Raw genomic sequence first — 10,586 nt, forward strand, 5'->3', positions numbered from 1 at the left:
TATAGACTTCATCCATACAAAAATAAGAAAAGAACACCAGAGAATTATCTAACTTTTTAATAATATAAAAATTAGATTATTTGGTTCAACATCTGAGAATTATTAGAGCCTGCAAACTCCCACATTTTCTCATTCAAATTATTATCAAATAGATATTTTATTCATTTTGTTACTAGAATTGATGCACCCACAAAATCCTTGTATCTCCTCCCCCCCCCCCCCCCAAAGAATTGGAGGAAATGAATATTTCACTCGGATATTCTTGATAAAATTACTATTTTATAAGAAAAATTATTATGTTCATCAGGAGGACTGTTGACGTGGTCCTCCCAACCAATGAGACAATGCCATTTATACAAATGTGTGAGTGAGCATCCTAATTAGCACAATAAATAAAAAAATTAGAAGATGGTGTCACATATGCATAAATAACGATATTTTATTGTTTGGGAGGTTAGGGAGGACCATGTCAGTAGTCTTCTTGGTGGACCTAATAATATCTCGTTTTATAGTGAGAAAAATGGGGTAACATATGTGTTAATATTAGGAGCAGACTAAGGATTTCAAGCTAAGAGACTGAAGTATAAGAAAAAAAATATCCAATTAGATATTCATACAGTACTAATAAACTATATATCAACCAAGATTAATACATAAAATAATTGTTTCTTAATATATTAAAATGCAATAATTTACCAATAAAGACAAAAAAACACAAAATAATATTGTTTCTTAAGAGTATTAACTGTTGCAAAAAAATTTATTTTCACAAACCAAAACTTAATTTTGCTACTTTAATATAGCATTTGAAATGTTTCATATAGTAGTATTTTTTGTATTTAGTGTTCTAAATATTAAATATTTACCATTTAGAACACCTAATACTAATACTCTAATATTGGGTTGACTGAGATTTTTTATTTTTTGTTTTAAAAATTTGTTTTTGTTAAGTTTTTGAGTTGGGTGGTTGCTAGTTGGGTTAGACTAATTAAAAGGAAGCAAATAAGTTTTTGGAAGAGTGAGGCACAATTCTAATATATATATATATATATATATATATATATATATATATATATATATATATATATATAAAAGTATTAAACAAAATTTTGTTTTCTTATTTCTATGGGTTAGGGGGCCCAATTTTTTTTCCTTTTTTTTTGTTTTTTTTTGGGGGGGGGGTGGGGGGGGGTGGTCTGGGCCTCCTTAGCTCCCCTATAGATCCGTCCCTGGTTAATGGAAATATTGCAAAAAAAAAAAAAAAAGAAAGGAAAAAAAAGCCGAAGCAACAGGAATTGATAACCTTCTAAAATTCAATAATATATTTACTTTTGAATCATAAAATTCAATATGATAAAGAGCTAAGTCTCCACCATCATTATTAAAATTTATATATGGATTACATGCTCAATCGATCTCGACTGTCCATCCCATCTTATCCTTAATACGACCAGTTTGAATTCCTGTTAGCATTGCACACAATTTCTGGGATACTGCTTCCACTCCTGTTTTATATTCAACCCTGCATTTCGATAATCAAGTAGCAATATTAACAGTGCCATGAACTAAAATGTTGTAAATAAAATCACCATACAAATCTAAGATTTCATCAGAAAAACAGATACGTAGCCACTCATGTCTACCTTATACCCTGGTAAGTTACACTACCAACAGGGTTAACAACCACTGCAGTTCCTGTGCAGAAAACTTCTTCGGCATCCATCAACTCCTCTACTGGAATAACACGTTCCTCCACCTGATATAATGGACCATTGACAATTTGACAGTGTCAATGTAGTATAATATTGACATTCATATGCATGGTAATTAGCCTCCATGAAATTAGGCTCCATTTTTGTAATTTTTGTGCTTCATATTGACATTCATATGCTTAGTATTTTTTTTTTTTTTGAGAAGGATATGCTTGGTAATTAATGTATGGGCACAAAAAGATATATCGAATTTTTATTTTTATTTTTTATTTTTTTATCATATTAGTCCTAAGAAATTAAAAGGGTAAATTCCACTAAATTACTTTGAGGTAATTTGGGCTAATACTAATTAGGCCCAAAACTTTTCAAAAAATGACCAACTTGATCCTTAAAAGACAAATTTGTCCCTAACTCTATTAGCACCATTACTTTAGCCCAAACCCTTCTCTTCTCCTCATCCCAGATCCAAACCCTTCTTCTCCCTCTCTCTCTGTCTTAGACCTCTGGCTTTTTTTTATTATTTATTATTATTTTTTCTCTTTCAGCCACAGTGGCTCCTTCTCTCTCACCCACACCCACGGCAGCTGAAGACTCTCTCTTTCATGGCCGAAGCCCATGATTTTCCACTACTATCTTCCACTCTCTCTTCAAATTAGTGCCATAGAGACATTTAGCTAGGGATTTTGAGCTTCGCATCACCACCGTTGCTATAGTTCCTTGCCAACAACTCTAATCTGATGCCAAACATGTTTGGGTCTTCGTTTCTGGGTTTGGGTCTTTGTTTCCAGGTTTGGATCTTTGTTTGTGTGCCAAATATCAAGGGAACATTTGGCAAAGACCCACAAGCTTTGATGCCACCACTAGTGGCCACCGATCTCTATCCTCTTTCTTTTTTCTATTTTTTTATTTCTCTTTTGGTTTGGTTCTTTGTTGGTTTGGGTCTTGGTCAATTTAGGGATTGGGTTTTCTTATGTGATATAATGATTTTGTAATTATTTTATTCGGGTTTGAAAGGGGGTTTGCGCATGGTCATTTGCAGAATTGTGGGTATTTTTTGATTTAGGGTTTATCTCAAAATGACTCTAATATGGTGATTTTGTTCATGTATGCATATGAATCTGTGTGTATGATTAGTAATTTGGGATGATTTTTGGGGGTTTCAAGTTTTAGAATTTATATGGCTATATGTGTATTAGTGTATGTTTGTGGTCTATGACATGGTGCAATTGTGTAGTATATGAATTTTGCTCATATCCATGCTCATGTTAGTGTGATCATAGTGAATAGAAATCAAAGATCTCAACATGTAATAAACATTTACTATAGAAGAGAAAATATGAGAGAAGATAGTGAAGAGAGGGGAGGGGTCTGAGATGAGAAAGAGGAGTGAATAGAATGTGAGAATAAAGTAACCTTGCTAAACGGACTCAAGGATAAAATTGTCTTTTAAGGACCAAGTTGGTTGTTTTTTAAAAGTCTTAGATCTAGTTAGTATTAGCCCAAACCTCAGGATAGTTTAGAGGAATTTAGCCAAATTACTATTTGCTCCTATGGCACATTTTGCGTTAGAAATTAAATTTTGAGCAACTACTTGTGTCTTTTGTCTTAACTGTTCATACATTATACTTCATTTTTTCCTTTTCCTTTTTTGGGGGGGGGGGTTGTTTTGAGTTATTTGCATTTGGATGAGAGTTTAATTATTGCTAATTCAACGGAATAAAAATGACAACAAAGGAAAGTAACAAGACCCTGACTCTTAGTTATAACACGAGCATCTATGTTAGTTTCTAACAAGGGTCATGCATGCGGCATATGTTGCTTTTGAGAACATTGTAGCCAAAGGTGGAGTTAGGATTTTTTGTTTGAAGGGGCCAAATTGTGGTACCAATATATCAAACAAGAATTAATACAAACCATCACACATGTGTAAACACACGTATATAACCTTAAGATATTAATAATACTAGGGTCATAATTTATAAATATATATTGTATACAAAATTAAATATCAACTTTGACATATATTTATTCAAGAGATAATTTTGGGAGAATTTATCATCTTTGAAATTCCAATGAGTATATAAAATGTGTTTATTTTGATATTAGACATGTACAAGAAAAGAAATTGAGTAAAGAAAAACTAAATTTTCATTATAACTATTAGACCAATTGACAAATTCTATATTTTTTTCAAAGAGCATCATTGACTAGCTCAAATATTTGGGGAGGGGGGGAGGGGACTTCTATTTTTTTAGTTAAATCATTAAAGGTTTGAAAAAATAAACATATAATTAAAGAAATTTTTAAAATTTTGGGGCGGGGGGAGGGGGGAGGGGGGAAGGCACTAATATTAGCTAATTAATCCCAGCATAATATTCCCCGCGGAATGGCACATGTTCTCCCCAATTGGAATATCATATAATATAACACTTTAGAATTGTGAGTTTAGTGGTTGTTTCATTAATGGTTTTGGATCATAATCTACTTTTGATTCTGTGCCAATGATTCCTCTATTATTGTTGATTAGTGAACAAAATAAGGATTAGTCAGACCAAAACACCCAAATATTGGCTAGAACTGATAAACCATGAATAGTTCAAATTCGAATCATATTATAGAAGAAGAGTTATCACCTGGAAGCCAAAATCAAGGGCAATGTCAATGATACTTTTTCTCGTAACTCCGGGCAAAATAGTTCCAAGTGTAGCTGGAGTTGAAATAATTTTATCCTACAACATATGGGCAATGTAAATAGAAATGATGCCTACAGAAACAGGATGACAAGAATGTTGAGAAGACTAGTCTTTGAGTAAATAAATACTAAGCTCACTTTTAATATCGTTTTATTATCTACTATTAACAACATTTTACCTATAAAAAATTTCATGAAAATTTATTTTACTCTAGAATTATTGACAACTATATAGACCACATTATAATATGGATGAGGTTTGGCAAACTTTGTCCTTATGATATGGCATTTTACTTTGTTGATGGAATGCACAAACTAATGTCTCAAGTTGGGTGAAACTGGCTACTAAAGTATTGAATATGTTTATTTCGTTATGAGTAGCATCTAATCCTATACATAAACATCTCTCTCTTTCTTCTTGAAGATACTCGCATATAAAAAAAAAAAAAATTCTGATTTGCATTACTTCTTTTAGCAACTTGGTACTTCTACTATTTACGAAATTCTCAAATTCATCTTATGCCAGCAATAAAAAGACATACTTCTACTCATTGAAGATAAGAAAAGAAAGCTTTAATTGATGCTTACAGAAGTAAAATTGATTTAAATAATTATTATTGCCCGTGGCAACAACAATTGTTAATACCTTCACAATGAAAATGTTACAAGCTGAAATCTCCTCAATATTTTGTCCAGTCTTTGCATCCAGGAATAAGACATCGGAGAATCCTTTGCTCTTTGCTTGAGTGAGTGCTTGGAGAACCTATATACGAAAGAAACGAAAAACGGTTCCTCTGTATTATAAGCTCATGTGAAGAAGAAAGAACACAACAAATAAATTATTGCAATTATTTCATCATACACAAAAGATGATAAGCTTTTAGGTGAACTTGAGCAAAAGTGTGAGAACTCTAGCTTGAAAGAAATGAAAATATATGTGAGAAATTATATTGGAAAGCACTTATGAATTACAATCTAGGAGTGCTCTATTTATAGAGCTTTATAGAATTAATCTTTTAGCTTTGGATTCCCAAGCTGGTCATAAAATATCTGCAACAAACGACATCGTGTAGCTTTTTTTTTTTTTACTGAAGAAGGTGACATAGTGTAGCTTTGAACATTAAAAGGAGTGGGTGTTAAACGATGTCGTCTAGTGACACATCTTGAGTCACTTAATCAAACGACGCTGTTTATTCCTTCTTCAGTCTTTAGTTAAAATTCACCGTTTGATTGCTGATTTGGCATATGACTGTTAGATTGCAAGCTTCCTCTTTCAAAAGAACTTTTGAAAAACCAAAGTGTTAATTAAATGATTAAGTACCAAAGAAAACTTTTTAATGTACTTTGAAAAATATTACACCAACTAACAACATTTTATTGTATAAATACTTAAAAAATTTTACTATTAAATTATATGTTCTCTATGAACTTAACATGTATGTTAAATTTCACGCTAATTAAACTTTATTTAGAATTTGATTAAGAAACTCATCTTTGATATACATTTTTAAACTACAAAAACTTGAACTTTTAATATCTAGTTGATGACATAATTATTTATCTCTGATTGTCTTGAAATTTTGCAAGCATAAAAAATAAAATAAAAACAATAAAATTTAATGGTAGATTTGAAAAAATTCACAGTCAATAATATATATATTTGTTACAACTAGCCCGAGAGAGGGAATACAGCCACAATTCTCTTGGCAATATAAATAACAATTCTAACACAAAGAAATCTAGTGGATGCCTATGGGTACCTCAAAATAGAACAAAATGAGTAGCTCACCGGTGAATAGTTGGCAATCGTCTTGACACCTCCAGCTCCACGAGGGATCGCTCGATGAAGCTTATCCTCAACAATCAAGTTTATAGGCGTGCCAGTGCCCTATTATGTATATACAGACGAAGTACGTGTGAAGAAAATCTTAACTATTATAGATCTATATGTGTAGCAGGACAAAGTCAATTAAGTGAAGCTCGTTGAAATGTGTACATTATTCATGACAATTTTAAACTCTCTATATTTATATGTAGGTAAAAGGACTTGCTATTTTGCTAGGCATATCAGTATTGTGTAACATGAGTTACTCAATAATACTGCTTTGAGAATCAAGAGTGCACAAATAAAGGACCTTCCAAGTTCCATTAGTATAACTCATTTCTTCCCATGACTACTTTATTCTCCATTGTAACTGCTAGAGCCATCCCTGCAACAATTTCCTGCAGTCACTATTTCTAGGACCAAAGTTTTTCTCAGATAGCACAACCCACCTTATAATAATTGCCACCGGAGAAGTGTACACTAGGAATGTATATTCTGGTGCCGGCGCCACTCCCAGAATCGATCCACTTCCCATGAGCAAAGGCCTAATATATAGTGACCCTTTTCCTGGAGGTGGCACCTATATATGTTTGAATTCAAAACAAGAACATTGATTCATTCAAAAAGACAGTACTAAATGGAACTAAAGGGGATATTGAAGGTAGTGGAAATGAATTAATACCCAACGCTTGTTGGCAAGGACTGTTTGCTTTACAGCATCAATAAATTGCTCGACAGAAGGTGATGGCATGCACATTCTTTCTGCACCCATCTTCATGCGCAGAGCATTCTGCTCTGGCCTGAAGAGCACGATATGACCATCTTCTCTCCTGTATGCCTTAAGGCCTTCAAACAATCCCTAAACACACAACCATGCATGTATTTGTCAGTTGGATAAAGTTGTTCACGTCTGATTAATAAACAAAAAGAGTTGTAGTTCATGTTTATTATGCTTCAATTCTCTCGTGTAAAAGTTGCATTTGCTACTGACCTGTCCATAATTTAAGATTGCGGCAGCTGGGCTAAGCTCAATTTTTCCATAAGGAATGAGATTTCCTTGTGAAAAGTCTTCTCCTTGAAAGCATTTCATCTCAAACATGAAATCCGTTGGAGTTAAGCTAAATCCAAGTTCATCCCAGTTGACATCAGCGTACTTTTCACCATAATTCCTGCATTTAATTACAAAAACAATATGTGAAATAAAGACTATGGAAAAATAAGTTGCTAATAGGTTTGTGCCATACATGGAAGTAACTATTATTCTTTTGAAAGCAATTCCAGGCAAAGAAACTTTCAAATGAATAGTACTCCCAACTTTCTTAACAAAGGCATTCATGAATCATTCCCATTACCTGTGAATTGTAGCTTCTTGCACTGAGGATGCCGGTGGAGCCATGACGCAAAGATGGATTAGCTAGGGCCGTACCTAGATGTAATTAAGGAAACAGTCAGGCAGTAATGTCAATATAAGACCTTCTCTATTTCGAATCTGCCCTGCAACTACAAGTTAAAAAAATTGTAACTTCATGTGGAAAGTAAGTATATAGTTGAGGCTCGTCATGTGCGCTTTTGTTAATCAATGGATGCAGCCAAAACGGGGCCAGAGGAAGCACGTTACAAGTAGAAAATCTGGTGATTTCTTTCTTTGATTCATTCATTAAAAAAAAAAAAAAAACTTGATACTTACAATAGGAACAAGGAATTTGAATTTTAGTTAAAATAAAGTGAGATAAAGGACAAACCTAATGAGGAATCAAATCTCAAAGGTTGATTCCTCTTGCCGGTGCAAACGCTTCATCTAAAGATGTGAAGACAAAAACAATAGTCTAAAAGTGATTTATAGGCATGGAGACTGTTAATAATAATAGTGACAAAATTATGGAAGCGGCGTGCATGCTGCTGCTTTATGCATTATGCATACTATGCATAGGAAATGACAACAATAATTATCGATGATGCACAAAAATGGTTAATGAGTTGATCGTCCACACACGTGCTAATGGGTGTACTTGAAGAATAAAAGAGAAGAACCAATCAAAGGGCATCGGCGGAGTATCGGCCAAAGACCCTTCGAAGGTTAAGTCAGTGATGGAAGAATCTCCAAAAACTCAATAGTGCAAGAGCTAGAGAGAATTCACATACCTTGATTTGTGAGGGCTTTGGAGTTTTTATAGTAGCGTAAAGCTGACCTCAGTTTTTGATGAAGAAGGTATTTCCTTATGGAGATGATCTTTTCCAGCGTCCATATATTGTGGGATTCTTTCCTTGTAGGGATCCCTCAAATTACGGTGGAATGTAAAATGTAAGGCATTCCCATATTAGGTTCCTTGGAGACTACTCAGGTCACGTGAGTGTCATGTGGCTTTGCCACCCGTCCCCATCAGGTTCATTAACCGTAAAGAGTCCGTCCCCATTAAAGGGTCTGTCCACCTTAAAGAGTCCATCCCCATTAAAGAGTCTGTCAACTTTAAAGGGTCCGTCCGTCTCTCTGCTTTCCATTCAAGACGAGACTTCGTCTACTAGGTCTTTGACTACCAGGTTATTTGGACCGTCTCTAGGTGTCACCGTCGCTTTATTATTAGCTTAGCAAATTGGATCCATTTGCTATGGGATTTATCCCTATCAACCGTTAAGGCAGATCATGTCGAGCGGTATCATGGAAGGTACCTGACGACCGTTGGATCCCTGATGACCCCTTGGTACTTGATGACCCATTGACCACAACTGAGTGGCTTGGTTCATCCGTCCACCCATAGGTAGGACTTAAATTTTTACTAAGGCACTTGCGAGTGGCTTGGTTCGTCCATCCTCCCATTGGTAGGAAGAATTAGATTTTTTACCAAGGCACTTGTGGGTAGCTTGGTTCGTCCATCCACTCGTTAGTCGGAGGACTTAAAACTTTTTTTACCAAGGCATTCATGAGTGGCTTGGTTTGTCCGTTCTCTTGTAGGTAGGAAGACTTATATAAGGCACTTATGGGTGATTTGGTTTGTCAGTCCACCCGTAGGTAGGAGGACTTAAATTTTTTACCAAGGCACTCGTAAGTGGCTTAGTTTGTCCGTCCACTTGTAGGTAAGAAGATTTATATAAGGCACTCATTGGTGGCTTGATTCGTCCGTCCACCCATAGGTAGGAGGAATTAAAATTTTTGACCAAGGCACTTATAAGTGGCTTAGTTCGTTCATTTACCGGTAGGTAGGAAGACTTATATAAGGCACTCATGGGTGGCTTGGTTCGTCCGTCCACCCGTAGATAGGATGACTTAAATTTTTGATCAAGGCACTCGTAAGTGGCTTAGTTTGTCCATCTACTCGTAGGTAGGAAGACTTAGACTTTTTACCAAGGCACTCATGGGTGGCTTTGTTCGTCTATCCACCCATGGATAGGAGAAATTAAAACTTTTTTACCAAGGCACTGGTGAGTGACTTGATTCGTCTGTTTATAGGTAGGAAGACTTATATTTTTACCAAGTATGGGTGGCTTGGTTCGTTCGTCCACCCGTAAGAGGGCATAAATTTTTTACCAAGGCACTCGTGGGTGGCTTGGTTCATTCGTCCACCCATGGGTACGAGAACTTAAAACTTTTTTACCAAGGCACTCATGAGTGGCTCGGATCGTCGGTCCTCCTGTATGTAGAAAGGCTTAAATTTTTACTAAGGCACTTATGGGTGGCTTGGTTCGTCTGTCCACCAGTAGTAGGACTTAAATTTTTTACCAAGGCACTCGTGGGTGGCTTGGTTTGTCCGTCTACCTGTAGGTAGACAAATTTTTTACCAAGGCACTTGTGGGTGGCTTGGTTCTTTTGTCCACTTGTGGGTAGGAGAAATTAAAACTTTTTTACCAAGGTAGCCATGAGTGGCTTGGTTCGTTCGTCGTCCTATAGGAAAGAAGGCTTAAATTTTTACCAAGACACTCATGGGTGGCCTTGTTCATCCGTCTAACTGTAGGAGGACTTAAATTTTTTACCAAGGTACTCGTGGGTGGCTTGGTTCATTCATCCACCTGTGGGTAGGAGAACTTAAAATTTTTTTACCAATGCACTCGTGAGTGGCTTGGTTTGTCAGTCCTCTTGTAGGTAGGAAAGTTTATATTTTTACCAAGGCACTCATGGGTAAATTGGTTCATCCGTCCACTTGTAGGAGAACTTAAATTTTTTACCAAGGCACTCATGGGTGGCTTGGTTCATCCATCCACCCGTAGTAGGACTTAAATTTTTTTACCAAGGCACTTGTGGGTGGCTTAGTTCGTCCATCCACCTATAGGTAGGAAGACTTAGGCTTTTGACCAAGGCACTCGTGGGTGGCTTGGTTCTTCCATCTACCTATAGGTGACTTTGGTCATTGTTATTCCCTCTTAG

The 10,586-nt window shown here is 35.5% G+C and overlaps 1 pseudogene; it reads right to left on the reverse strand.

Annotated features, from left to right (window-relative positions):
- Nucleotides 1-1,316: 1,316 nt before the first annotated feature.
- On the reverse strand, nucleotides 1,317-7,650 carry LOC142643619 (branched-chain amino acid aminotransferase 2, chloroplastic-like; annotated as a pseudogene).
- Nucleotides 7,651-10,586: the final 2,936 nt, after the last annotated feature.

This window comes from Castanea sativa, chromosome 7, assembly GCF_040712315.1.
Source record: "Castanea sativa cultivar Marrone di Chiusa Pesio chromosome 7, ASM4071231v1".
Taxonomy (NCBI): domain Eukaryota; kingdom Viridiplantae; phylum Streptophyta; class Magnoliopsida; order Fagales; family Fagaceae; genus Castanea; species Castanea sativa.